This window comes from Oryctolagus cuniculus, chromosome 11 (genome assembly GCF_051225735.1).
Source record: "Oryctolagus cuniculus isolate XC-2025 breed Fujian yellow rabbit chromosome 11, ASM5122573v1, whole genome shotgun sequence".
Classification (NCBI taxonomy): Eukaryota; Metazoa; Chordata; class Mammalia; order Lagomorpha; family Leporidae; genus Oryctolagus; species Oryctolagus cuniculus.
This window is the reverse complement of record NC_142877.1, coordinates 103,747,345-103,773,382: the sequence shown is the minus strand read 5'-3', so window position 1 is coordinate 103,773,382 and position 26,038 is coordinate 103,747,345. Positions and strand designations below refer to the sequence as shown.

The 26,038-nt window shown below is 40.7% G+C and overlaps 1 protein-coding gene across 4 annotated transcripts in view; it reads right to left on the bottom strand.

The window, feature by feature from the left end:
• Positions 1-26,038, bottom strand: part of ANO4 (anoctamin 4) — a 561,128-nt gene that overhangs the window by 430,795 nt on the left and 104,295 nt on the right. For 2 of the 4 annotated variants that reach the window (XM_002711221.6, XM_089308859.1), the window contains exon 1: positions 7,874-8,624. The exons of the other annotated variants lie outside the window; for them this stretch is intronic. The gene's annotated coding sequence lies outside the window, so the exon portion shown is untranslated. Of the gene's footprint in view, positions 1-7,873; positions 8,625-26,038 lie in introns of those variants that run through there. 4 annotated transcript variants of the gene reach the window in all.

The window sequence follows — 26,038 nt, the reverse complement described above, 5'->3', positions numbered from 1 at the left end:
ACTCTGACCAGAATGTTAGCTTCATGAAGGAAGGATGGGAATGGTTTTGTTCACTGTTGTTTCTTATACAGTACATGGAGTGAAATAAACATCTGTGGAGTGAGCAAGTGAATGAAGTTTCCTTACTATCTGATCACCTCTTAGTGAGTAAAATCCATATGCCCTCATGCTGTGGCCAAGATAGCTGCAAATTTTCCTCCAAGTTCTTATTTTGTTTTGTTTTGTTTTGTTTGACAGATAGAGTTTGATAGTGAGAGAGACAGAGAGAAAGGTCTTCCTTCCATTGGTTCACCCCCCAAATGGCCGCTACAGCTGGAGCTACACCGATCTGAAGCCAGCAGCCAGGTGCTTCCTCCTGGTCTCCCATGCGGGTGCAGGGCCCAAGCACTTAGACCATCCTCCTCTGCCTTCCTGGGCCACAGCAGAGAGCTGGACTGGAAGAGGAGCAGCCAGGACTAGAACCCGGCTCCCATATGGGAAGTGGGTGCCGCAGGCAGAGGATTAACCAAGAGAGCCATGGTGCCAGCCCCCTCCAAGTTCTTCCATCTTTTAGGTTAATTTCAAGGCAGAGAGCAATCTCATCAGATCTAACTCTGGAATGCCCAAAACCTACCAACTTACTATTCCCTATAAATATGCTCACAGATTCTTTAAGAAAAAGGAAAGGAGGTAAGAGGCACAGCAGATATCACACTTAGAGGGGGCACTGAATCTACTTAAGAATTTTCTAAGCCACTTTGTCACTTACATGACACTAGCTTATGCATGCATTTCCCACAAGCTCATAAAATAATATTTCTTGTAAACGGCACATAAAAATCAACATAACTAAGTTATTATCAGTGAAAGTACCAAAGGCCCATGGGGTTCTTCACATACTGGATGGTTTATCAACAGGCACCCCAGAGATCTCAACCTGAAACTCTCTCCAGGTCTAAACTGAGTGATTTAAGTTAGATTTCATGGCTCCATTTCCCTGTGATGACTTTCAATGTCAAAGTGTATCCTCAAGGGCAATGGCATGGGTGAGGAGCAAATGTCTTATGCAGTTATATACTAAGCAAAGGTTTTCCCTCACTGCTGAATACATGCTTTTGATTTAATTAAACCTGAGGAGAGGTTCCAAACAAATTTCCATTTGGTTTTTTCCAGACCCTATTAATCATCCTCCAACTCTCAAAAAATAATAAATGACATTTAGATCTTCTGAAATAATCCCTATCTCCCCCACTCAAAGGTTTGTTGTCTTCCCCCATATTTTCCACTCTTCCCTTTCTGCCATCGTAACACTCTACCCTACCAAAGCCATGCTATTGTTGACACACCCACCAGATCTTTAATTCCTTGCTCAAGTCAACCTTTCTGAACAGAATTCACTCTCTACTGTCTGCCTTACCTTCAAGTCTACAGCCTACTAAAATATCTAATTACAAACAGTCTGCCTTTGTCACAAGCCCTTTACACACGGGACAAATCCTTACTAGTCTGTAGCCTTTTAGAGGACAAAAAGTATGTTGCTTCTAAAATCTTTCAATCCTTGGGACCTAATGTAATGTATTGCTAACAGAAAGCACTTAATAAATTCTTGGTTTACTGAAAGTCATTTGGAAGCAGAGGCATTTTCAGGAGTTTTTATATAGAATTTCTAATGAAAATCAGGATGTCTGTCAATCTCTTTGTTCTTCTTAGTGTGAATCACATAATCACATTGGTTTGAAAAAGTAAGTTTCCACATACAGCAGTAGCTGCTAAAGCCAGCACTATGGGTTTTAGATGATGATTCCTTATCTATTTGTTCAAGAATTATTGGGTATCTACCAAACTGTAGTCATGGAATCAGGCCTTCGGAAACAGATATGAACATATAGTCCCTGGAGCTGACACTGCGGTGTAGCAGGTTTAGCTGCTGTCTGCAGTGCAGGCATCCCATATGGGCATTGGTTCAAGTTCCCATTGTTCCACTTCCAATCCAACTCCTTAGTAACATGCCTAGGAAAGCAGTAGAAGATGGCCCAAGTACTTGGGCCCCTGCACCCACATGAGAGACCCAGATGAAGCCCCTGGCTTTTGTCTGGCCCAGATCTGGTCTTTGCAGATGTTTGGGGAGTGATCCAGCAGGTAGAAGATTTCTCTCTCTCTCTCTGCCTCTGCCTCTCCCTCTTGTAACTTTTGCCTTTCAAATAAATAATTCTTTTAAAAAAATCTATTTGAGAAAGTGCATCACAAGCAATTACATTATAATCTGTGGAGTTCCATGAGATCTTTGTACCAAGTGATACAAGAAGACAGAGATGGTCTGCCTATCTCAGCTTTGGGCAATAGGGTAAATACAGATGACAAATCTCAAAAAGCTTCAGGAAGATCATAGTTGATTGAACTTTCCATGAAAGTTTCATCTAAAACAGTAGACACATTTGAGGTGAGACATAGCATGTGCAAAGGCACTGAGGCAAACCAAAGTACTATTCCGAAGCACAATAAATGGTTTGGGTATTTCTAGAGCATTCAATTTGAGCTTCAGAACAAACAGCAGAATGAGGACACAAGCCTATACATCACAAAGGGCCTGCTCCTCAGAGCAATGGAATTAGATCTTTAAGTAGTATTATAGACACAGTACTATACAGATTATGAGTTTAGGATTTCAGGGAACAGGTTAGTTCTACCAAAAAAAAAAAAAATGGAATTGTCATTTTGTAAATCAGCCATAGTACAAACAACTTTAGCTAATTAATTGCTTTTGTTCAGTCAAGTAACAAAATCAGAAGCTAAAAATAATGTTTTGGGAACACTGTAAGATACACATTGCAATGACAGCAAAGGTGCCTTTTTATGGAAAGAACTTCTGAGCAGAATGACCACAGGCAAAACCTGCTCATGCAAACTATTTTCTGACTGGATTCTTTGAGAAACTGTGTGAAACAGTAAGCAGGACTCTGGCTGAGAATCAAGAGACAATCAACTCCATGAAGCATGACTGGATTCTGAGCTCACAAAGCAATGGCTGAATCTGGCTGTTTTATCACCGGACCCCTAAGGTGGGGCAGTAGGCTGCACACAGTAGGTGCTCAACAACTATTGGGTAAATGAATGAATGCATGAAAGAATCAATCCATAAACATCATTCCCTTTAAAAAAAAAAAAACAACAAATAATCACTTAAATAGTTTAAACACAGAGGAGAAACATAATGTTTGTAAAAATTCTTAAAATGTTCCTAAGAATAGAATTTCAATATTAAAAAATGCAGTACCACACAAGCATGAACCAATTATCATGAACATTTGCTTGACATGACTCACTCTGACTGGTACAGCCACGTAATCTGCATGAAATGAATCCAGACATAATGGATACCAGTGAGTAAGACACCACAAAGAAGTTTTGTGACCAATGAATGACACAGTGAGTGTCAGCTGTGTATTGTAGAAGGGATCCCACAGCAAGAATGGAGCAGGGTCCTGAGAAAATAAATGCACCTTGCATTGTATTCTTCTTCCCTAAATGTAGCTCTCCAACTCTGCCTGCGGAAGTTACTTTGTTTCCTTAACTTCTATGAATGAAGAAAGTAGTTAAGATGCCCCTCCCTTGAGGTCCCTTTTGATGACAGAAGACATTTCAACACGTCCCAGGAGACGCAGATGGTCATCCCACACACATGAGCCCTATTCATGGAGGTTCACTATTATCACTGTTCCCTGAGTAGCCCTGATGCTCATGTCACTCTGACCATTCCAGGAGCCTTGCAGCCCATCGTTTCTGAGAATGTCTAATATGGGTCAACTGCTCAGAAATGACCATCCATCAAGTAATAAACAGAGGTAAATACCATAAATCCACATTTTTAGTGGAGTATCTGGCCCAAGTCGAAAGCAGCAAATATAGAACCTGAATCAGACAGCAAGTGGTGAAGGCTGGACAGGAACCTAGGAATCCTGAAGCTATCTCTCTGTGACTGGCCATGGTCTCTGATGATCTCCACTCATTCCCTCTCAGACACTCTCAGGAGGTCCCCCGTGGGGGATCAACAGGGAAAAATGTAAGTAAATGAATTCCTGCTGCATTACAATATGTCTGCTTTCTATAAGAAGGGCTACTGTCTCATACAAGCCAAAAGCTCATTCAGCAAACACCTAAGGAAGGGTCAAGGATTTCTTTTAGAGAAAAGGCCCACAAAACCTGTCATGTGTTTTTAGCAATATCTTAGAACTTCAGACTTAACAGCCAACAGCCTGGCTGGAGAATTAAATGCTAAATATAGGGAAGAATTTTCCCCCTTTTGTCTCGCATTATTTTGGGGCTGTGACTTGGTTTTCCTCCAATGTTCTGCCATCTCCTTCTACCACCAAAGAGGTATAACTGGCAACATAAACATTTCTGACAGTCTGGATAGATTATTATGCCACTGTGGACATGTTTTTTAGTCCTGAGAGGCTGATCTAGTGACTACAGCCCTAAATGAATTCAGTAGGGAGGCACAGTTCAAAAATGCAGTTTTCAACACAGTTTATGAAGCATTTCTCCTATTTTATACAATCTGAGTTGCCAATTGAATAGCAAGTTCCTTTCAAAGTAGATCACCAAAACTGATGTTGGAAGTGGTTTTGCCTCTCTGCTGAATGGTCCTCCCTCTTATAATCTTTATGTGGGAGCTGCACATTGCTTTTTCTACTCTAAAAGGGGCTCATGCAGAGATGGTGAAAGGGAATATATTGACTTAATTATATTAGAAAAAGCAACAGAAAAATTCGACCAGCATCCTAATGATATGGTTCATTCAATTCCCAAAGAAAGGCTGTATCACACAATCAAATGATTTTACTTTGTGTCACCCACCTACCTCCCCCACACAAAGACCTTTTTAGACAGTAAACATGTCAAGACTTGAGGGCAGTCCAACCTAGACTGATCCAGAATGTCATTAATTAAAATGCAAAACTGATTCTATTTCTGGTCCTGGTAATCAACTAAGGAAAAGAGTTTCAGTGACAAGAATGCCTGCACAAGTATGAGGTTGTATTTATATTAATAGGGACAATTTCTTCCCCCAGTGATTATGGTTTGAACATGTGCAGTTTGGTTACTAAGAGAAGCTGTGACCAACTCTTCATTAATTGTCGCACAATACTGAGTTTGTGTTCATGTGTGCATGTTCACATACACAATTATAGAGAGCAGAAGTGGGAAACAGAACAGAAAGCAAGAGGATATAAAATGGAACATCCTGGTTCATAATGTAAAGTGCAGGTTTCAAATTAAAACATTATCTAAAGAAACAGTAAAAACAACAAAAAACATAGTTTTGATAACAGCTGTAATTAAAGAGTGTGAAAAATTAGTAGGTGCAACTACACCACTCTAGGGTTTCCAGGTCCATTTCAAATAACTACAGTTGGCTCAGGTTGCAAGCAAAAATCAGTTGCAAGGCACAACAGCAAAATAAACACACACAATAAAAATGTTGCAGTGACTTCACCCCACCAAGAGGTTAGAGACTCCACTCAGCACAGTTTTTACCCATTTTTCCTGCAGTAGTTTTCTATGCTGCTTACACAGACCCTGCAAAGGCAGTAACATGACACCATGCTGTGAGACAAGGAAATGCTGAAGAATGCACGCTCCCAATTCAAGGAAATTCCCAAGGGCTTCATCTGGAGGTGGGAATATCCTAAAGAAAAAAATATAGCTAGAGGATGTTAAGCAATATCTCCAGATTTTTTTTTCCTCTTCTCCTCTAAAAGAGCATGCTGTATCTACTGAAAATATGTAAACATAATAAGCATGCAGGACATTTGTGTGTATATACACATACATTACATATACTTGGGTATGTTTGCTGATTACATAGGGAAACTGTTGAACAAAATAAAAGAAACCTAAGGACATTTTTCTCACAAAGCTAAAGTTGCTCCCTAATTAAAATGAAATATTTTCTAAATGCATTTGAAAATTGCCTGCAGTGTGAACTACAAAGTCTATCTCCATGACACCCAAGCTGATTCTAACTCTTTGCCTCTTGATGAATACCTCAAGTTGAGTTGCCAGGCACCCGATAAAATCCTTTCAACTGGAGAAAAAGAAAAGATTAAGCAAAATAAGGAACCACCGCTAAGGATTAAAACAAACAGCTAAGCATTAAAGAATCATCAGGAGGAAGCAGGGAAGTCAGTCAGTCATAACACAGTTTTGCTAAGGACCACAATTCAGTGTAGGAAAGAGGGGATATTAGCTAATCCAAACAATGCTGAAAGTATTTCAAACATTATTTAAGGAATCAGAGAACTACAGAATGCAAGAAGAATTTGTTGGTTTTTGTTTTTTGCTTGTTTTGCTGTCATTCTATTTGTTGAGTTTACTCACACTGGGCTGTTAGGTGAATATCTACAGTCTTGTTCTGTATTTAAATGTAGGCTTTTATGCTTTTATATATGGAAGAAACTTCACAGAAAAATAAAATAAAAACACCAAATATATCTACTTTGGACCCAGAGAACAGGATGAAAGCATACGTCTGATGTCATCACCACTATTTTAAGAAAAATCCACACAGCCAGTGGAAATAAAAGTCGTGCAAATGAGCAAGACAGTTAAGGAACTTTTACATTCTAAACTCCAGTGAGCCAAGGGAGAGTTCAGAAATTTCATATTTTCTCCTTCATTTATCGCAAATATCACAGTGTATTAGTACAGTACCATATGAATCAGAGGTTGAGTTGCATTTGAAGGGATCGCTGCATAGAGTGAAAGGGACCTACCAGAATTGAAAAACCCACACAAGATCAAATGAGATAAGCCATCTCCAACCCCTGGACTTGAAAAGAACTAAACAGGATTACAATTGCAAAGCTTATTCACCAAAATAATCCAACATACTGGCTACTTAAAAAAAGAGAGAGAGATGCCTGCGATGCACAGTCTTGATAAAACTACCAAAATATTCTTGTTTTCCTTTGGGCAGGGATACAATTGAAGTTGGGGTGCTCTTTGAAGGAGGCAAGGAAAAAAATAAGAGCACCATTCTAAGAGTTCTGCCCTAGAATAAATAATCCGACACATACTGTCTCCATTAGAAACTTGCTTATTTTCTCTTACAAAACTCTAACCATTCCAATAGCCTCAAAGCATCTTTGTCTCCCAGCAGGAGAATGAAACTCTGCTGTCAACTCAAAAATGTTCCTCTCATCACTGCCCATCACCCTCCGAAGAGGCTGCAAAATATGGTTTGCAGAACTGGGTGCCCTGAGACCAGGAAGGGAAGGAAGCAATGAGGTCATGCAGTCTACTCAGGCTGCCAGCACAGGATCCCTCCCGCTGTGAATGTTCCTGCCCAAGTTGTAAACCCCACAAGACACAGGGCCATTCTGGACCCACAGGCAGGTGAGTGAAGCACGCTGCCCACAGCAGACTCCGACATAACTCACACGTGAGTGCACAGCTTCCCCAAGAAAGATGGAATAGTTTGCTATGTAGGCAGATCCCCCTCCAGCTCTGCCAGATCCGGAGAGAGAGTGGCCCTCAGCACGCTGAGGATTCATCTTGCCCAAATTTGTCAGTCATCCTCCACAGATCCCCTGCACACTGCTGCAGTTTCCCATCGCGAACACATTTTCCCCGGCTGCTGCTTCAAGGACAAAGAGAAAGCTCTTCTGTTTCCATCACAGCTGAAGAGCTCGGGTTTACGGGAGGAAAAAAAAATTAAAAGACAAACAATCCAGACAAATGACCTCTGGCATCTTAGTTAGCTTGGTCACCCGCAGAGAAGGACCGGTGCAAACAGAAGGAATGCAGAAGGAAGGTCACTAAGCCGGGCAGGGAAGACAGCGAGCGGTTCCCTTCACTGCAGCAGAGCAGCTCATTCAAGTCAAGCACTTACCATAAAAATACAGAGTCAACCGAAGGAGCAGGGATCTCTCCTCAGTGTCTTCCGCAGAGAGGAATCCACCATGAGCCCCCAGGTGCTACTCAGGAGGAGGCCAGCAAAGTGAGGAGAGGCGATGCAACCACCACCCAAGTCCAAGTCCCTTTCAGCCTCCCCTCGGGCCGCATGCAGTTGTTTGTGCTGTAAAAACCCTGAGAAGTCTGGAACAGGACTCTCTGGAGAGCGAGCCGGAGCGAGAGCAGCCTGGTGGATTTCACGGTCTCAGAGCATCACGCCCAGGACCAGTCCTCCCCCTCCGGGTGCAGGGGCGGCATGGTCGGGGGAGGGTGGGCACCTTGCTGGGCTCCAGGGGGTGAGAAGAGGGGTGGAAAGGGTCCCTCTGGAGCGGAAGGAATCGCCGGTGAGGACATCAGTATTCCATATCAGTTATTGCCCCCGACCAATCAGCCCAGCCAGGGGGCCGTGTCAGTGTGACAAGAGAGCAGATGACAGCCGGTTCTGAGAGCGGCAGGACGGCCCCCTGCCTGGAACACAAGTTTACCAGAACTGGCCTCTCACCCTCTGCTGGGTCGCTGCTAATATCTGTTTATTCTGAGCTAAGACCAAAAGCCCCATAGTTGTCGGAGTCACTCAGGAAGTTTCTGAGGCATCCCACGGGATCTCTGCAAGACGCAAGGCTCCAAGCCCACCCTAAATGATGTCCAACGGCACCCCCACAGAGCAGACGGCCCCGCTGATGTGCCTCACAAAGGGAACCAGGAGTACAGTCAGGACGCTTGGGACCTCAGTTCCTTTGTGCCCAAGAAGCAAGTTGAGGTCGTCAGGGTCTGGGCTTTCTATTCCATAACTGAGACATCTGGGCAGAAAGGGTTAAAGGTTTCTTGAGGAATTTGACTCTTGATTGATTTCTCTGATAATATATGTATGGAAGTATCATAAAGAGATAAGTTTCTAAAAATGGTTAATAGTTCCCTGTGAGGCTACAGTAATAATAATTCATAAGTACACTAAAGTTTGAGAAACTCTGAGATTCAAGAATGGAAAAAGCAAAGTATCAAATCTCTTAGTTGTGAACAAAGGGTGGCATGGAGAATTCTAAATGTCTTTTATGGACTTTTTTTTCCTCTTTAATTTCATAATGAAACTATCTACTTATTGTGTGTGTGTGTGTTTGTGTGTATGTACATATATGTATATACATATAATTTGTATGTGATTGTGATGATTAGATTATATATAGACATGGTTTCTGAAGTTAAATGCTAGTTTAACTGGACTTCACAGAATTTTTTAACTTGGGAAATTTGTCATACGTGACCTTTTTTGCAAGGGTACTTCAAAAAGTTCATGGCAAATGGAATTTTTATCCCTGCAGAGTTTTTTTTCCCCCATAATATGCAATTTCTAATAACTCTTAAAAAACTCTCCTGTTATTTATGGAGGTCAAAAGTCTGCACTAAGAAAGGGAGTTGTGGTGCAGCAGGAGAAGCCACCCCTTGGGATAAACACATTCCATATCAGAGTGCCTGGTTCAAATCCTGGCTATTCTATGCTTGTGATCCAGCTTCCTGCTAATGTACCTGGGAGGCAACAGATAAAATGGCTTAAGTACTAGGTTTCCTGCTACCCACATGGGAGACCCAGATGGAATTCCTGGCTCCTGGCTTCAGCCTCACTTATCCCCACCACTGCAGTCATTTGAAGAGTGAACCAGCAAATGAAGATCTCTGTGTCTCTTCCTCTCTCTCTGGCTCTGCCTTTCAAATAAATAAATCTTAGAGAGATGTTTCTGCATCAAAATTAACCCAGACTTTAATCCTTTTTTTTTTTTTTACAAACTGTAGCACTATCATATCATTGTAGAAAACTAATTCATTTGGGTAACCAAAAGTTAACAGGAAGATACAGATGCCCCAGAGTTTTTTTGTTTGTTTGCTTGTTTAGTGAGTTACGTGATATAGGGTTTTCCATTTTAGTTCTCTGTTTTACCTAGAAGTTGGGGTATCACTGGACGTTGTTATAATTTCTACCCACATGCAAGCTGACTTCAGGGGGCTGACTACCACAGCTTAGTTGGAAAGGCTGGGCTCCAAGGAAGCAGTTAACACAGCATCAAAATGAGTCACAGCAGGAGGCCATAAAAATTTTCCACATCAAAGATGAACATAATAAAATGAAATTTTTTTAAATGAATAAGAAAGGATGGCTTGCCAGGGAAGCCCTATACATATTAAATAAGGAAAACCTGGGAGACTGAGTCAAATTCTGTTTCCTTTTTCACCTCAGTTCAACTCAAATTGGCAAACATTTGAGAAATATCAATCTTGTATCAAGGTACTGCGGTAAATCCCAATCTTCAAGAAGTTTATTGTGTTATGAGCAAATTTAAACTCTTGTTTTTCGGTTTTTGTTTTTTAAAGATTGTACTACTACAATTCTTGCCAGGACATAATATGTTCTACTTTATTAATGTTCTTCAGAGAAAACCAAGCCATGAGGTTGGACCTCAGCCTCAGAGCTCAGAATTAGCTTAAAAAGTTATTTTCCATAACCAAAACCATTTAGGAAATATAAACATGTAAATAATTTTTAAAACTCTAATGAATATATGAGCAGGTTATTTTACTGAATGTTTTTACCAGCATCAACAATTTTCAACTCTATAAAAACATGGGGAGCATATCAAAGAATATATTTAATAATATTATTTAAAGCTCACAAATTAATTGAAATAATATTTACTAAACAGGTTCAATACTTTGAATATACACAGTGATAATGAAGCATGAAAAAGATAATACTGCAGAAATACAAATTGTCTAGTAGATTAAATAACTGTACATCTATATGACAATTAGGTCAATGAAAATGGATATTCCAGTCACTTACTCAAATACAAGTAATTTTTAAAGTTTGGTTATTTCTATATTACTCCCTCCTCAAAAGGCAATAGAAGTGCCTCCCATTTCAGACAGCAACAACCATCAAATAATTTTTGTAACATAAAACATATTATATGGGCCAGAACTGTGGCGCAGCGAGTTGAAGCACTGGCCTGAAACGCCAGCATCCCATATGGGCGCCGGTTTGAATTCCAGATGCTCCTCTTCCGATTCAGCTCTCTCCTATCACCTGGGATAGCAGTGGAGAATGGCCCAAGTCCTTGGGCCCCTGCACCTATGTGAAAGACCCGGAAGAAGCCCCTGGCTCCTGGCTTCGGATCAGATCGGCTCAGCTCCGGCCATTGCAGCCATCTAGGGAGTGAACCAGCGGATGGAAGACCTCTATCTCTGTCTCTACCTCTCTCTATAACTCTATCTTTCAAACAAATAAAATAAATCTTTAAAAAAAAAAAAAGAATGCTTGCCAGAAGCTTCTTTCGTAAGAGCCTTACTCTCCTTAATGAGGAAGAAGCCCTCACGGTCTAATTGCATCTTAAAAGTCTCACCTCTCATCACGATCACATTGGCAACACCTAAATTAAAAAAATTTTTTTTTCTCAACTCAATTAAACTTGGGATGATATTAAGGACTGTGACTTGCTCACTGGTATAGCACAGGTACTTAAAAAAATACAATAGGTTTTTCAGTAAATATTTGTTAGATGGGCATTTGAATGGCCAAGAGAATCTGGCTAAAATTCTGTAAAAGCATGACGTAATGCCATTTTTGAAGACTATAAGATAAGTTACAGGCTGTATCTATTGAATTATGCACCTGCACCAGCCATTTGTTTAAAAAGAGAAAAAGCTTTTCCAGGAACTTCAGAGTAGTTTGTGGACAGAGCTTTATAACATCAGAAAAATAAGGATTCTTCAAGCTATGTCAACCCCAGGGAAGGCACCATTCAAGCTAACTGGATTGTTCTACATTCTATAATCAGCCCGAGGAGAAAAAAATTGAAAAATGGGCCTATTTTGTAAATAATCAAGTGTGCAAATGACCATGTAATTTCAGTTTTGACTCTTCATAATCTGTTACAGACATTTGAAAACCAAGAAATTTTAAATATGAAGATACCTCCACGTCTGTGGAAAATGTAATTAAAAGCTAAGTTTAGTTCAAACAATTTTGAAATCCACGCATATGAGGTTCATGGAAAGTGCCTATTATGAAAAACCTATGTGTGAATTTCAATTTTTTAACAAAACAATAAATCCTTTAATTTCATTTTCCACAAACTTTTTGAAGTACCCTTGTATCATTTTGCCAATGAATGGTTTTGAAAACTAAGTCAAAACCCACATAAGGAAGCCTGTATTTCTTTCATTTCTGTAATAAACTTGTGACTAAAGAAACATGTTTCCTAAACCCCAGTTTGTAACAGACTTTATTCTAGTGGCTCCACTCTCTGGTTTAGTCCTTATAGTACCCCTAAGACATGAGTGTTGTTATGTACATGGAACTTTCTGGGTCTTAGGGGAACTTGAAGCCCATCCAGCATATGAGCAATGAGAATAGCCTCAAAGTACCTCCTCTTTTTCATGGAAACATTGATTTGAATATGGGAGGAGCCCCCAAGAATGCCTTCTAACTAAATCTTTAAGACTATTTGAAAGCCTTTCCCCACAGCATAACATAAATTTGGATGAAGTGGGAAAGAGACATCTTCATGTTAAAGCAGGAAAACTTAGTGTACCTCTGAGACTCAAGTCAACCTTTTATGCAATATATATGAATTCTGGATGCTTATAATTTAATGAGGAAATTATTCATATTTATTGATTTATTTCTAATTCTTTCCCTCATGGTAACATTTTAAGACTAGGATGAGTGCTCCTCAACTACTAGAAGGAAAGAATATTCCAAAAAGTGTGGTGCTGACATGAAGCATTGGTCCCTTATCTAACATCTAAATTCTTCAGCCTTCAGCAAGAAGCCTGAGATGGAGAGAACAGAAGATCAGCTGCTAATGTTTCCCTACCAGAGGTCACTAGCTGAGATAATTTACCCAAAGTGCTTAGAAGGCAGCCTTTCAACCATACAGCAACAGTTCCAAATACATAAAAGGTATGTGAGGTGTATATAGTCACATAATCATAGCATCCAAATCTTCAAAACTTTGTTTATACTTGCATTCCTCAGCCAAAAGAATCCTATGAGATCAAAGATCATATCTTACAGAAAGAATCCATAAGATCAGAGACCTACAACTTTTTTTCCTTTTTTTGAAGATAGAGAAGTAAATCAATGGTTGGATTAAAGAATCAAGGAGAATTAGCCTAAGTCTGAGAAAGCCAAAATAAGCAGTATGTGTGGGTGTACAAATGTTGGAAAACTAGAATGGTCACCTAAAACCCAACTAGAGTATCACATCTAAAAGTCCTTAAGGCTCATTCATGTTACCTTTCCACTTTTCAACATATAATTAGGAATTACAAACAATTCAGGCCTCCTTCTTACTGCTAAACTACTACAATGGCTTCTAACTTCTCCCCGATCCAACTCAACTTCTCCTTGCAATTAATATTTTCTTCATAAAACAGCAAATACAATCATGCCATCCCCTTGCTAACAAGTCTGGAATGGTCAGGCCAAATTCAGCAACTCCTGAACCTGGCATTCAAGGCCCTCTGCAATCTGGCAGTCTACATACTTCCAGCATCATTTTCCGACATTACTTCCTATACATCCACGCCATGCTTGCACATTGACTTCCTATTCCCCCAAAAGAACATTATTTATTACAGTTCTGGTTTTCTTAGAACAACCTGCCTTGCTTCTCTCCCTGGAGGAAACCCACTATTTGTCCTTTCAGGTTCAATTCAATGGCTTAATCACTTCTTACTCTATTTCCACAGCATTTTACTAATCTTGTATTATCAAGTACAAATAACAAATTACACTGTTAAATTATCTTCTAACCTATTTAATTATGATCCTTTGAGTGTCTGACACACACAATAGGAGCTCAGTTAAGTACATGATGGATGAATCCATATTTTATGCCCCTTATTTGCAGTCAAAGCCCTTCAAAGAGTGCAAACAACTTCTGGGAAGTCTGTAGGAGTTTCTGTTCTTAAAAGAAAGGGCCCAGGCCAGCACTGTGGCGCAGTAGGTTAACCCTCTGCCTGCCTCCCATATGGGTGCCGGTTCTAGTCCCGGCTGCTCCTCTTCCGATCCAGCTCTCTGCTACAGCCTGGGAAAGGAGTATAGAGGATGGCCCAAATGTTTGGGCCCCTCTACCCACATGGGAGACCAGGAAGAAGCACTATGCTAATGGCTTCAGATCAGTGCAGCTACAGCTGTTGTGGCCACTTGGGGAGTGAACCAGCGGAAGGAAGACCTTTCTCCCTTTCTCTGTCTATAACTCTACCTCTCAAATAAATAAAAAACCTTAAAAAAAGGGGGGGTGGGCGGCACCGTGGCTCACTAGACTAATCCTCCGCCTGCGGCACCAGTACCCCGGGTTCTAATCCCGGTTGGGGTGCCAGATTCTATCCCGGTTGCTCCTCTTCCAGTCCAGCTCTCTGCTGTGACCCAAGAAGGCAGTGGAGGATGGCCCAAGTGCTTGGGCCCTGCACCCACGTGGGAGACCAGGAGGAAGCACCTGGCTCCTGGCTTCAGATCGGCGCAACACCGGCCGTAGCGGCCATTTGGGGGGTAAAACAACAGAAAAAGGAACACCTTTCTCTCTCTCTCTCTCTGTCTACTCTGCCTGTCAAAAAAAAAAAAAAAAAAAAAAAAAAAAGGAAAGAGCCCTAGATTAGATTAAAATGAGATAATCCAAGTCCCAGCCTTGAGCTCTTTGTCACCTGGGTAATCTCCTAACCTAAATGAGAGAAATCTAATGTGTCCTGCCAACTTTTAAGTGCTCTTCTAAGCTATAAATGAGATTCTATATTGTAAAGTGCTTTAAAACCAAGAAAGTATATTTTAGCAGACCTAGTTATGGTCATTGCTGTCATCATTGTTTTATGGCTGTGGTTGTTGCTAATATCCCATCAAAGCCATCACAAAATTTGTTCAGACAGGTATCTAGGGGCAGGAGTTAGATACAGGAGTTAAAACTACCACTTGGGACTCCTGCATCCTATATCCGAGTTCCTAGCTTGGGGTCCATGGACCTCTTTTTCTTTTTCTTTTTTTTTTTTTTTCTTTTTTTTTTTTTTTGACAGGCAGAGTTAGAGAGAGACAGACAGACAGAGGGAAAGGTCTTCCTTTGCCGTTGGTTCACCCCTCAAATGGCCACTACGGCCTGCATGCTGCACTCATCCGAAGCCAGGAGCCAGGTGCTTCCTCCTGGTCTCCCATGCGGGCGCAGGGCCCAAGCACTTGGGCCATCCTCCACTGCCCTCCTGGGCCACAGCAGAGAGCTGGACTGGAAGAGGAGCAACCGGGACAGAATCCGGGGTGCTGGCGCCACAAGGCAGAGGATTAGCCTAGTGAGCCAGGGCGCCGGCCAACCTCTGTTTCTGATCAAGCTTCCTGTCAATGCATACCCTGAGGGGCAGCAGATGATGGCTCAAATACTTGGGTCCTACTAGCCATAGGGGAGATTCAAGTTAGGTTCTGGCTCCTGGATTCAGCTGTCCCCACCCTTGGCTGTTGTAAGCATTTGAGGAATGAACCAACAGATGGAAGATATCTCTTTGCCTTTCAAATAAAGTGAAAATAAATAAATTTTTAAAATATAGGCATCCCATGCAAGCCAGCGTAGAAAGCCAGTGACTCAGCATTTAAGCCAATACAAGTGCCATTTCTCAGTCTTGCTGGTCTGCAGTTAGGAAGAGGTAAGAAGAGTTGGAAAACCCTGACTCAGGCTCTAGTTTTGCTATTTCCTGAATAGAACTGGTCTCTGAGATCCAATTCTCTCAACCCAGGCAATGAGAAGTAACAATGCCTACTTCACTATATTCTCAAATGAAATGGGGTACACACACACACACACAGTCTTCAAAAAGCTTATAGACATGCATATTATCTTTTAATTCCATTTTTCTACAAACTTTGGGAAATATCCTTGCATATATTTATATATAGCGTATTTGTGGGACCTTCAAAAAATCTGTGCAAAAATGGAAATAAAAGATATTTTGGTACAAAAATTTTTGAAATCCATGCAGTTTTATTTTAAATAAAAGGATTATTTATTTGAAAGTCAGAATTAAAGAGATAGAAGTAAGACAGAGACAGAGAGAGATCAACCTTACATCTGCTTGTTCAATCTCCCAATGGCCACAACATCCAGGGTTGAGACAGGCTGAAGTCAGGAGGCAAGAGCTTCATCTGGGTCACTCAACTGAGTAACAGGGGCCCTAGTACTTGGGCCATCTTCTGCTGCTTTACCAGGCCATTACAGGGAGCTGGATCATAAGTGGAACAGCTGGGACACGAACTGGCACCTATGTGGGATGCTGGCATCGCAGGTGCCAGCTTTACCCATCATGCCACAATGCCATGCCCATGCAAAGTTTTTTTTCCCTTAAAAAGTTCACTGAAAATGTAGATTGTGAGAGAACTATTCATGAATTTCAGAATGTTTGCACCATAATAAAGTTATTTTTAAATTCCATCTCCATGAGCATTTTGAAATATCCATTTATATATATATATACTTACATATATATTATATACAATATTTATGAGTTTCCAATAAGCATTCACTGAACTGTTAGAAAAAGGCAACCACTTTCTCTAACTCTGGAATATGCCTAACGCTACATATTCCCTAACTCTACATATGCTCCTGCTGCTTGACCTCACCAAGCTCTTTCCCACCCAGAGTTCTGTAGATGTGTTTCCTTTGCCTGGAAGCTATTTTCCTTAGATCCTGGTATAGCTCCTTGTCAGAAAGCCTTGCTGATCACACCCGCCATTTTTCAGTACATTACTCTCTTATTTTCAAAACACTTATCTCTAATTACCTTATTTGTTCAACTGCTTACCTAATGTCTATGCCCTGCCCTTTAGTCCAGCAAGGAATGTTTTTGTTGTGCCCTCAGAGCCTAAAATAGTGCATGAAATACAATACACACTCCATATACATTCCTTTGAACATTTACAGCAGGAACAATGTTCACACAGCCATCCCCACGTCCTCTACAGCTGTAGAGTTCCAATTATCTTCTGTTACTGAATAGGAACAAAATCTCAGAGGACACGTAATATGTACCACAATATTCAACTTTATATAGATATTTAATAATGTGAGGCACTCATTAGCAGGCATTAAAATGCTATCCAAGGACAGGAAGAATCTACAAGTAATATGCCAACTCGTCACCCATAGAAACAGGAATGGTCATGAATGGCATGCAGATTCTCACTTTTGTAACTGGAACTGAAGCACTAAGCCAAAAATTAAATTATGTTTGTTTAATAAATCAAGAAGTTCACTGGATCCTTATTTCACATCTTCTTTCCATTTTTTTTATGCTAAAATTGCTCTGGTCCAACCCTATCCTGGGAAGAAATTTATAAGGTCCTTGATCTCTGAAGCATCAACTAGAACAAATGCTATCAGGGAGCCCAGGAATAGAGGCAATTTTTCTCTCCTCCCAGGGAGCTGTCTCGAAGGCAAGATACACAAAATCCTCCCAAGCCTGACCACATCTTCCTTGTTCCTGATTAGCCCAGGCTTAGAGGAGACCTAATAAATAAATAACCATGGCAATCCTTTATTAATGTATGAAGGTTACTTTCCAATGGTCATTTCAATTAGAGCATTTTCAATTAGCAATATCATGCCAATCTACCAAATGGGCATGGGAATTGATTTGTCCTTAGCAGGAAATAGGAAACAGGTGATCTTTTTAAAGGCATAAACATTCTGGACCTAGTAACAAACCCATCTTTTTCTTCCAAACTCTCTCTTACTTTGGTTTTCTCTCTTTTCATTTATTTATTTAAAGATTTATTTATTTGAAAGTAAGAGTTACACAGAGAGAGTAGAGGCAGAGAGAGAGAGAGAGAGAGAGAGGTCCCTCATCTAGTGGTTCACTCCCATAATGGCCGGAGCTGCACCCATCTGAAGCCAGGAGCCAGGAGCTTCTTCCAGGTCTCCCACATGGGTACAGGGACCCAAGGACTTGGGCCATCTTCTACTGCTTTCCCAGGCCATAGCAGAGAGCTGGATAGGAAGCGGAGCAGCTGGGATGCCGGCACCCCAGGCAAGGGTGTTAACCTGCTGTGCCACAGCGGGGCGGGGGGGGGGTGCTCTATTCATTTAAATTAATCACTATCTCCTCTATTGCTCAAAGGAAATGACACTTATTGAACTCTTATCTGGACAGCTGTTTTGGTCACTTTTTAGGGTACCCAGAAATCTCAATGTCATACCTACTTTAACCTATCTTGTCTGTAACAGCTCCCAAACATTTCTTTCCTCTTTCTATCCTCACTGCAGCTACCACCCTGCGTCTAGTTCCCAATTCTCAGGACTACTGTGACAGCTCAAAAGCAACCTTCCTGCCCTGAGTCTCACTCTGTTTCATCCATCCTTCACATAGCTACCTGAGGATTTTTAAATGAAGCATGAAGATGCCATCATGCTTTCTCCCACTAAAACTCCTGATTCCTGCCATGGGCAGGATGATGTGGTCTCCTGACCCACATTTATGAAAGCCCCATGACTGCTCTCCCACCTCTTGCCATCATTCCCCACTTGTAACCTCTCCTTCTTTCATGTCCTGACATACACGGTTCCAGAATTTTCCAAGACATCTACAACCTCAAGTTCCTGGCACAAACTTTTTTCATCACTTAAGATTTCTTTTCCTTGTCTTCCTCCATGTGAATTCTTATTTGAGGCCCAACCCAACCATCTCCAAGTTTGGGCACTGATTATACAATATCATAACTGTTGTATTACATGAATCCTACAGAGAAGTCTCAGGCCTGAGTTTTATTCATCTTAGTATCCCCAGAAATGAACTCCTCATGAAGACATGCAAATAAATTGCTATAAAAAGACAGGGCTTCCCTGGGTGTTTGGCTCTCTTTCTGTACCATTTTGTTTCCTAATGGAGGAAAAAGTATGTTACCTATCTAACTTCTCAGTTTATTACGATGCCTAGCACAAGTGGCTGTTCGTGTATATTTGTAGAATTGTTTTGAATATGATTGGCCAAAAAGAAAAGGCTTCACTTTAAAGAATTAAAAATTCTTCTCACTTCTAATTAGTTTTTCAAAATTTAAATATAAAATTTCTCCTTGAGATTATAAAACTCCACAAGCATTAATTTACTCCATATAGATTCCTCCTCAGAAACTCCTAGATTTTAAATGCTAACTCGACTAATTGAGGCACCTTGGGGATAATAAAGCATTGCAAACACACTTTCTACTCTGAATGTCCCAGCAGAGGAAAGAGCAGAAGGGCCTTCTTGGAGAGATTTCACCAAAATTTGAGTTTGGAGGGGAAAGAGCCCTGCCTTTCTGAGGGCAGAATTTCATTGTAGAGCATGGGACCACCCCTGGGCTATTGATCCTTGGTCTCCCAGTGCCCTGCACCAACACATAAATGCCATTCCAAGAAGGGATGTGGCTTGAGAAAGAAGGACAAAGCATAAAGCTTACCCTTAACCCTCCATACCAGTCTGTGAATTATTCAATTTCTACTTTCACTCTCCCTCTTTCACAGAAAATTGATGACAGTGCATCCTAGGAACTGGAATTAATAATACTCCTTTGCCCATCACTGCAACAACCATCAGTGCCTAAAGACCCTCTTTCCCCTTGGTTGGGCTAAGCCAAACCCAATAGGGATCCCACCCAAATAACAGTCAGGGATCCAGTCAAATCAGCTGGGGCAAAGGAAGAGGCAGATGGTTTGCTAATCCACAAACAGAAGATCAAGAATGAACTGTAATATTGGTGCTATGGATGCGATTATCTCACCTACCATTGCTAGAGAATTTCTCCTCATTTCTTTGTAACCAATTTCAAGTTCTATGATTTGAGCTGAGAGGAGAGAGCAGAATGAGCATTTTAAAGGACTGTGACATGCTCATACATTGATAAGATGAAACTAGGCCATAAGTGGAACATTCTACACCTTTGTAGGGATGGATTTTTCCTTTTATGAATTTTTAAGAAGTCTTTTGAACCTCTAACAAAAATAAATCTGCATTGCTGGTGGAATACAAAATGATACATCCACTTTGGAAGACAATTTGGCAGCTTTTTATAAACTAAACATACTTTTACCATAGAATCCAGCAATCACACTCTGGTATTTAACCAAATGAGCTGAAAACATATATCCACACAAAAACCTGAATGTGTGTGTTTATAGCAGTTTTACTTATAATTGCCAAAGCTTGAAAGCAATCAAAATATTCCTTTAGTGAGTGAATGGATAAATAAATTGTAGTACATCCAGACAACCTAATATTATTCAACACTAAAAAGAAATGAGCTATCAAGTCATGAAAAGTCATGTGGGAATCTTACATGAACATTACCAAGTAAAAGAAGCCAATCTGAAAAGCTGACATACTGCTTGATTCTAACTATATGACTTTCTGGAAAAGGCAGAATTATGGGGACAGTAAAAAGATGAATGATTGCAAGAGGGATGGAGGGGAGGGGGATAAATAAGTGACGCAAAGATCAGTTTTAGGGCAGTGAAAGTATTCTGTGTGATACTACAATGGTGGATACAAGTCTTTATAAGCTTGTCTAAACCCACAGAATGCACCAAAGGAGAGTGAACAATGTATGTTATAGACTCTAGTTGATCATGATGTGTCAGCATAAATTGAGCAGTTGCAACAAATATACTTCTATGCTGAGAGATGTTGATAATGGAGGAGACATGTGTATGGGGCAGAGGGTACATAGAAATATCTGCACCCTCTTAATTTTGCTGGAGAAAAAAAAAACTACTCTTAAAAAAGCATTTTTTTTTATTCCCTGAAAATTTCCCTGAAGTCTAGGGTAGCCCTTTAACAAATTTGTTGTTATTGAAGTAGATGTGAGAGAGAAGGAGAGGGAGAAAGGAGGGAGGAGAAGGAGAAAGAAGAGAGGAGAAGAGAGGAGAGGAGAGGAGAGGAGAGGAGAGGAGAGGAGAGGAGAGGAGAGGAGAGGAGAGGAGAGGAAGGCAAGGAGAGAGAGGCGAGGGAGGAGGGAGGGAGGGGGAGGGAGGGGAGAGGGGGAGAGGGAGAGAGGGGAGGGGGAGAAGGGAGAAGTGAGAGAGGAGGGGGGAGAGGTGAGAAGATTCCTCACAACCCACAAAAAGCCAAGATCCAAGGAATTCATTGTGACAGACATATTACATGTCTAAATTATGAAGGTTAGAGGAATGGACTATTTCTCTCATACAGTTTCCATTGGTAAGATCTGACAAGCCAGAACACTGTGAACCTATTGTGAATTCCACTAAAAAAAAAAAACTTAAAAGAAATTTTAAAAAAAGGTACTTCTTTCTCCTAAGGCTCCTCCCCTTTTTATATTATTTTGTATTACTGCTTAGAGCTAAAATAGGAAACATGTGTCCCTGGAGGATAAAAACAGCACATGGGGTGCTAACAGAAGTAAGGACAGGAGACAAGCAGCTACCAAAGATTTAACTACATCTGTAATTTAGCACATTTCAACTGCAATTACAGGAGAATACAAGAGGCAAACAAATGTCCTTAGGAGAGGAGAATTGCAGTTGCTCAATCTGGAGAAAAGCAAGAGGAAATGGTAGAGCCAGCAGAAGGGCAGGTGGAGGGAGGGTGTTGATCAGTGAAGCAAACAGCCACTGTTTCCCAAAAGGTCTCAACATAGCAGGTAAAAAAAAATGTGACTACGTGGCTGCACCCAATGTTGGCAGATGGCAGAAAGCTCTAATATAGAGGCACAAAGAGCAACTAAAAACTAGGGAGAGGAGGTATCTGAGGGGATTTCAGAAGATTATCAGAAAAAGGGCAGGACTGTAGCAGGTAGAAGTTAGGTCAGGCCAGGAAGGCCATTCTTGATCAAGTTACAGTCATAAAGTAAGAAATAATTGGCCTGAGTGGATATTTTTCTTCCTTTATGCATTCAACAAATGTCTGTTTAGCACCTGCCAGTGACAGACATTATACATGGCAGAAGACAAGGGGTAAAGCAAAAATGATGGGCAGTGACAAAGTCGCATGCAGCTCTGAAGGTGAGATTGCATTTACTATAAGCAGTGACCAGCCTGGTGGCAATGAGGCCACAGAAAGTGCTACTCACCCTCAACTCCTTGTTCCTCTGGTCTCCTTTGCTATACAGACACTGCCAAGCTAAAACTTAATATTTCTCAGATTCCTTCAAGCTAGGACTATGAAGGACAACTCAGTTCTATGACTATTTTCCACGGTTGACAAACAAGGTCATTGAGATGTAATATTTCTCTGCAGCACCATTCCAGGGCCCATCACCTTTCTAAGTGAAGAAAAGCAGGTGTAAGGCAGTAGCATCATTAGATTGCATATTCATGAACTTTCAGCTATGGCTGGACGTTCTCAGAACTCCAGGCTGCCAATAAAGACCTTAGAAGTAGACGTTGGTGGATCAATCCTGTGCCTGCCTCTCTAACTTCCTCCAATTCTAGTAGCCTCAACAACCTCCTCCCCTCCATTAAATTCATTCCTAATTAAAATACCCAGAGTGTCCTTTGTCCCCTAGACGGAATCCTGATTGGTGTGGTCAATAAGGATTTTTAAGCAAGGGAGAGAGGTCATCAGATCTGTGCTTCAGAAAGTGACCTTGGCAGCTGCATAGAAGATGGCTTGACTGGAAACAGATGTGGGAAACTCTTAGGAATACCCAGCCAAAACTACTGCCTGGAATACTTGGACTGAGCAAAATAGTTGTGCTGAGAATGGAGAAGGATGGGGATAAGATACTTCATAAATAGGATCTACTGAATATGGGGGATTGGAATGGAAGAAAACAAAGCATGGCTTTATCCCAACTTTCCTGGGGGTCCCCTGAGATACCTCTTCTTCACTCTTTACTCCTGTTATCATAGAACCAACCACCCTTCCTTAAGAGAAATCCTCACTTGTTTCAGGCAAAACCCATAAGAGTGCTCAAGACACACAGATTGCATGGATACAAGAGAAAAGGAAGGGAGCCTCCAACCTCAGAACCACCGTGAGGACTGAGATTCTGTTAACCAAGGAAGTGACCACAGGCAGAACACTGCTTGAATAATTCTCTATCTTGGATTAATGGTACATCCAGATAAAGAAACTTAACACACTGGTAGAAGCAGGAGTATGGAGGTTGGGAACTTGGCTGTGGCTTAAACAGGATGTGCCTCCTGAACTCATGCAAATGTTTAAAGCCCAAAGTCATGGATTGATGGTGCTAGGGGGGTGGAGGCTTAACCCAATTATGGTGTTTAGGAGGTGGTAGTATGGTGGGAGGTTTTTAGGTCATTGAGAGTGTGCCACAAGTTCTCATAAGAAGGTTGGTTATAAAAGCTGAGTTGGGCTTAGCTGCCTTCTCTGCTCCCTGGCTTTTTCTGAGATCCTTATTTCAAATATTCTCTACCATTGCCACCCTGTGGCCTCACCAAATGGCTAAACCAGTGGAGCCTGCACAACATAGAATGAAAGCTGACTGCTTCATGGGAAAAGAGGATGCCTCAGCAAATGTTGGATACTGTACACATTATTACAAACTACAAAGAGAAGAGTCTATGTATTAGTCACCTTACTAGATACTATATTCACATATGGATTGTCCTTCTATTGATCAAAACAAGGTATACCTAAGATATTACTACCCCACTTTACAACTGACGAAACTGAAGCTCAGCAAATTCAGCACTGCCCAAGGTCACACAGCTGGTGATGATGGAGTTGAGATTCAAATCCTGGTCTGACTCTAAAACCTGTACTTCTTATTATGCTCCCACAGTCTCCATAAGAAAATGAATTACAAGGTGACTTATGAATAGCCAAAGAGGAAAGAAGAGAAGTAGCTAAAGGCTGTGACAAAGAAGCCATATAGGCAGACTGATAACAATGAGGGCAGATTAGGCAATGCTAAGAATAATCCATGGTATTCAACTATAATCCATTGGCTTTTTACAGGGTAAAGTAGGGAAGAGGCACAGAAGTTGTATTTTTTGGTAGTAAATCGAAAATAGGTAATTTCTACAGGTCACAGTCAAAAAGTCTGAATGCCATTGGAAGGCTAGATGATTGTAAGAGGAAGAAGCAAATCATGCACGACTTTTTTTAACATTAGTAATACGAGAGATGGAGAGATGTTTATGGTCCAGAGAGAAGATATGTAGGAAGTAAAGGCATTGGATAATAGAGGTCCCAAACAGATGGAAATAGATCATTGAGCTATAGTCCCCAACACGACGTCCTCAAACAGATTGATGAGAATCTGAAGAACCACTTGCAGTTTGCCAATAAGCCTAACAGAAATTGTGCACTTGGCTCTAGTTAAGCTGCACACAAACAGGAACAATTTATTTCCTTTTGCTTAGAATTATATCAATCCATTTCGGTAACACTAATTATGCTGATAAGAAGCTCTGATAATTTGGCTAAACAAAAGAAAGTGATCACAAATTAATTACCATTAATTAAATGTTGTCTTTTTAAATAGTAATCCAAAACACACATCTATAGCAGGGGATAATGAAGAGGCCCTTTGTAGCAAACAATTACTAACTGTCATTAGAACTAAAGGCTGGCTGCCCAGAACTATAGAAATACACAGTAAGACACTGTTTAAGTATCTTAAAATGTTGTGACCAAAAAGGATGTAATCAAGTAGTGAATAAATTAATTAAATACAATCTAGTAGTGAAACAACCTAAGTGAATGATTAAAAACCTAAATCAGACTACAGAAGCTATTGCTAGGATCCCAAGTATAAGGACTTGGAAGACCATTCCATACGGATGTGTGGGTTTGGAAACCTCATTAGCACAACAGCTATGGAAAATGATCTACGTATCCCTGCAGATCTTGATCTCAAAACACAGCATAAGAGTTCTGCAGTTGACATCAGAATTACTTCTTCAGTGCGTAAGTATCTGTAAAGCCGTGGGGAGCTCAGAAATAAATGAAAATAATGTTTTAACTCCAACCTGTCATAATAATATTATGTTTGGATTTTAGAGTGTTTATGTTGTTTAAGAGAACCCAGCACCTTAGTGTATCTAATAGACAAGAATTGTGATTCTAGGTGAAGTGTGTGATTGAATAGCTGAGACTTGTGATTTCAAGTAAAAAGATACAGCAGAATTTTGTTAAATATGTTACCATACTGAACTGGCCAGGAGAACTTTAGTTTCACTGTTTCCAAAAATTTAATTTACTGTATTTGTAAGAATTAGGAATATTTTGTTTACTAGGAAGGCAAAGGAAGTCTAAAACATAAAATTATTAATTCATTAAATTTTTTAGGGAAAACTAATTAAATGAAGTCAAATAATAGCCAACAAATCATTGTGATTATTAATATTTATAAGTTGAAAAATAAAATCTGTTAAACTTATAACTTGGGGGGAAAACCAGGCTTTTGAATTCATAATTGCAACAAACTAAACACTAATATTTAAATTGCTGGCAAATGCAAATTGTCTTCTCAGGGCATAAAAGTCCTATCAAGAACACTCCAAAAATTCACATGGACATAGATCACTGAAATGGAGTGGCAATTATCTAGAACCTACAGAGCAACATCTACTATGTCACCAACTAGGAGCAGAGAGATGAATAAAGCAGCGTGGTGAGCAAGACAGAGCAGAGATAAGCAATGGCAATATGGCTGGGGAAGAACCCGGAAGAAGGAAAGGCAAGGGTGTTTGGGAAGCCTGGCATACGCAGACCAGATTTGGGGTCAGAAGGATTTCCCTTGGAGGGAGCATCTGAACTCAGTTGATACAGTGTGAATGGCAAGCTACCAAGGACAGTAGGCTGACAATGCTCTCAATCTCAGAAAACTAGCAGATCATTTACAGAGAAGAGACAAAGGAGATGGTTTTAAGGGCTTAAGAATGGGTGTCTGAAACAGCTGTCATGGTAGAATCAATAATAAAAACATTGGTAGGAAATCCATCTGCACACGAATCTGAGGTTTTCTCCACCTACACAGGGAAGTTCCCTTCCGCTGGCTGCAGACTCATCGTTATGCCAACAGCAGCACTCAGCTGCATTCCTGGTAGGAACAAGGAAGAGTCCAAAGCCAATCTAGAAAAAACCAGAACCACTTTACTACAGGTGGAAA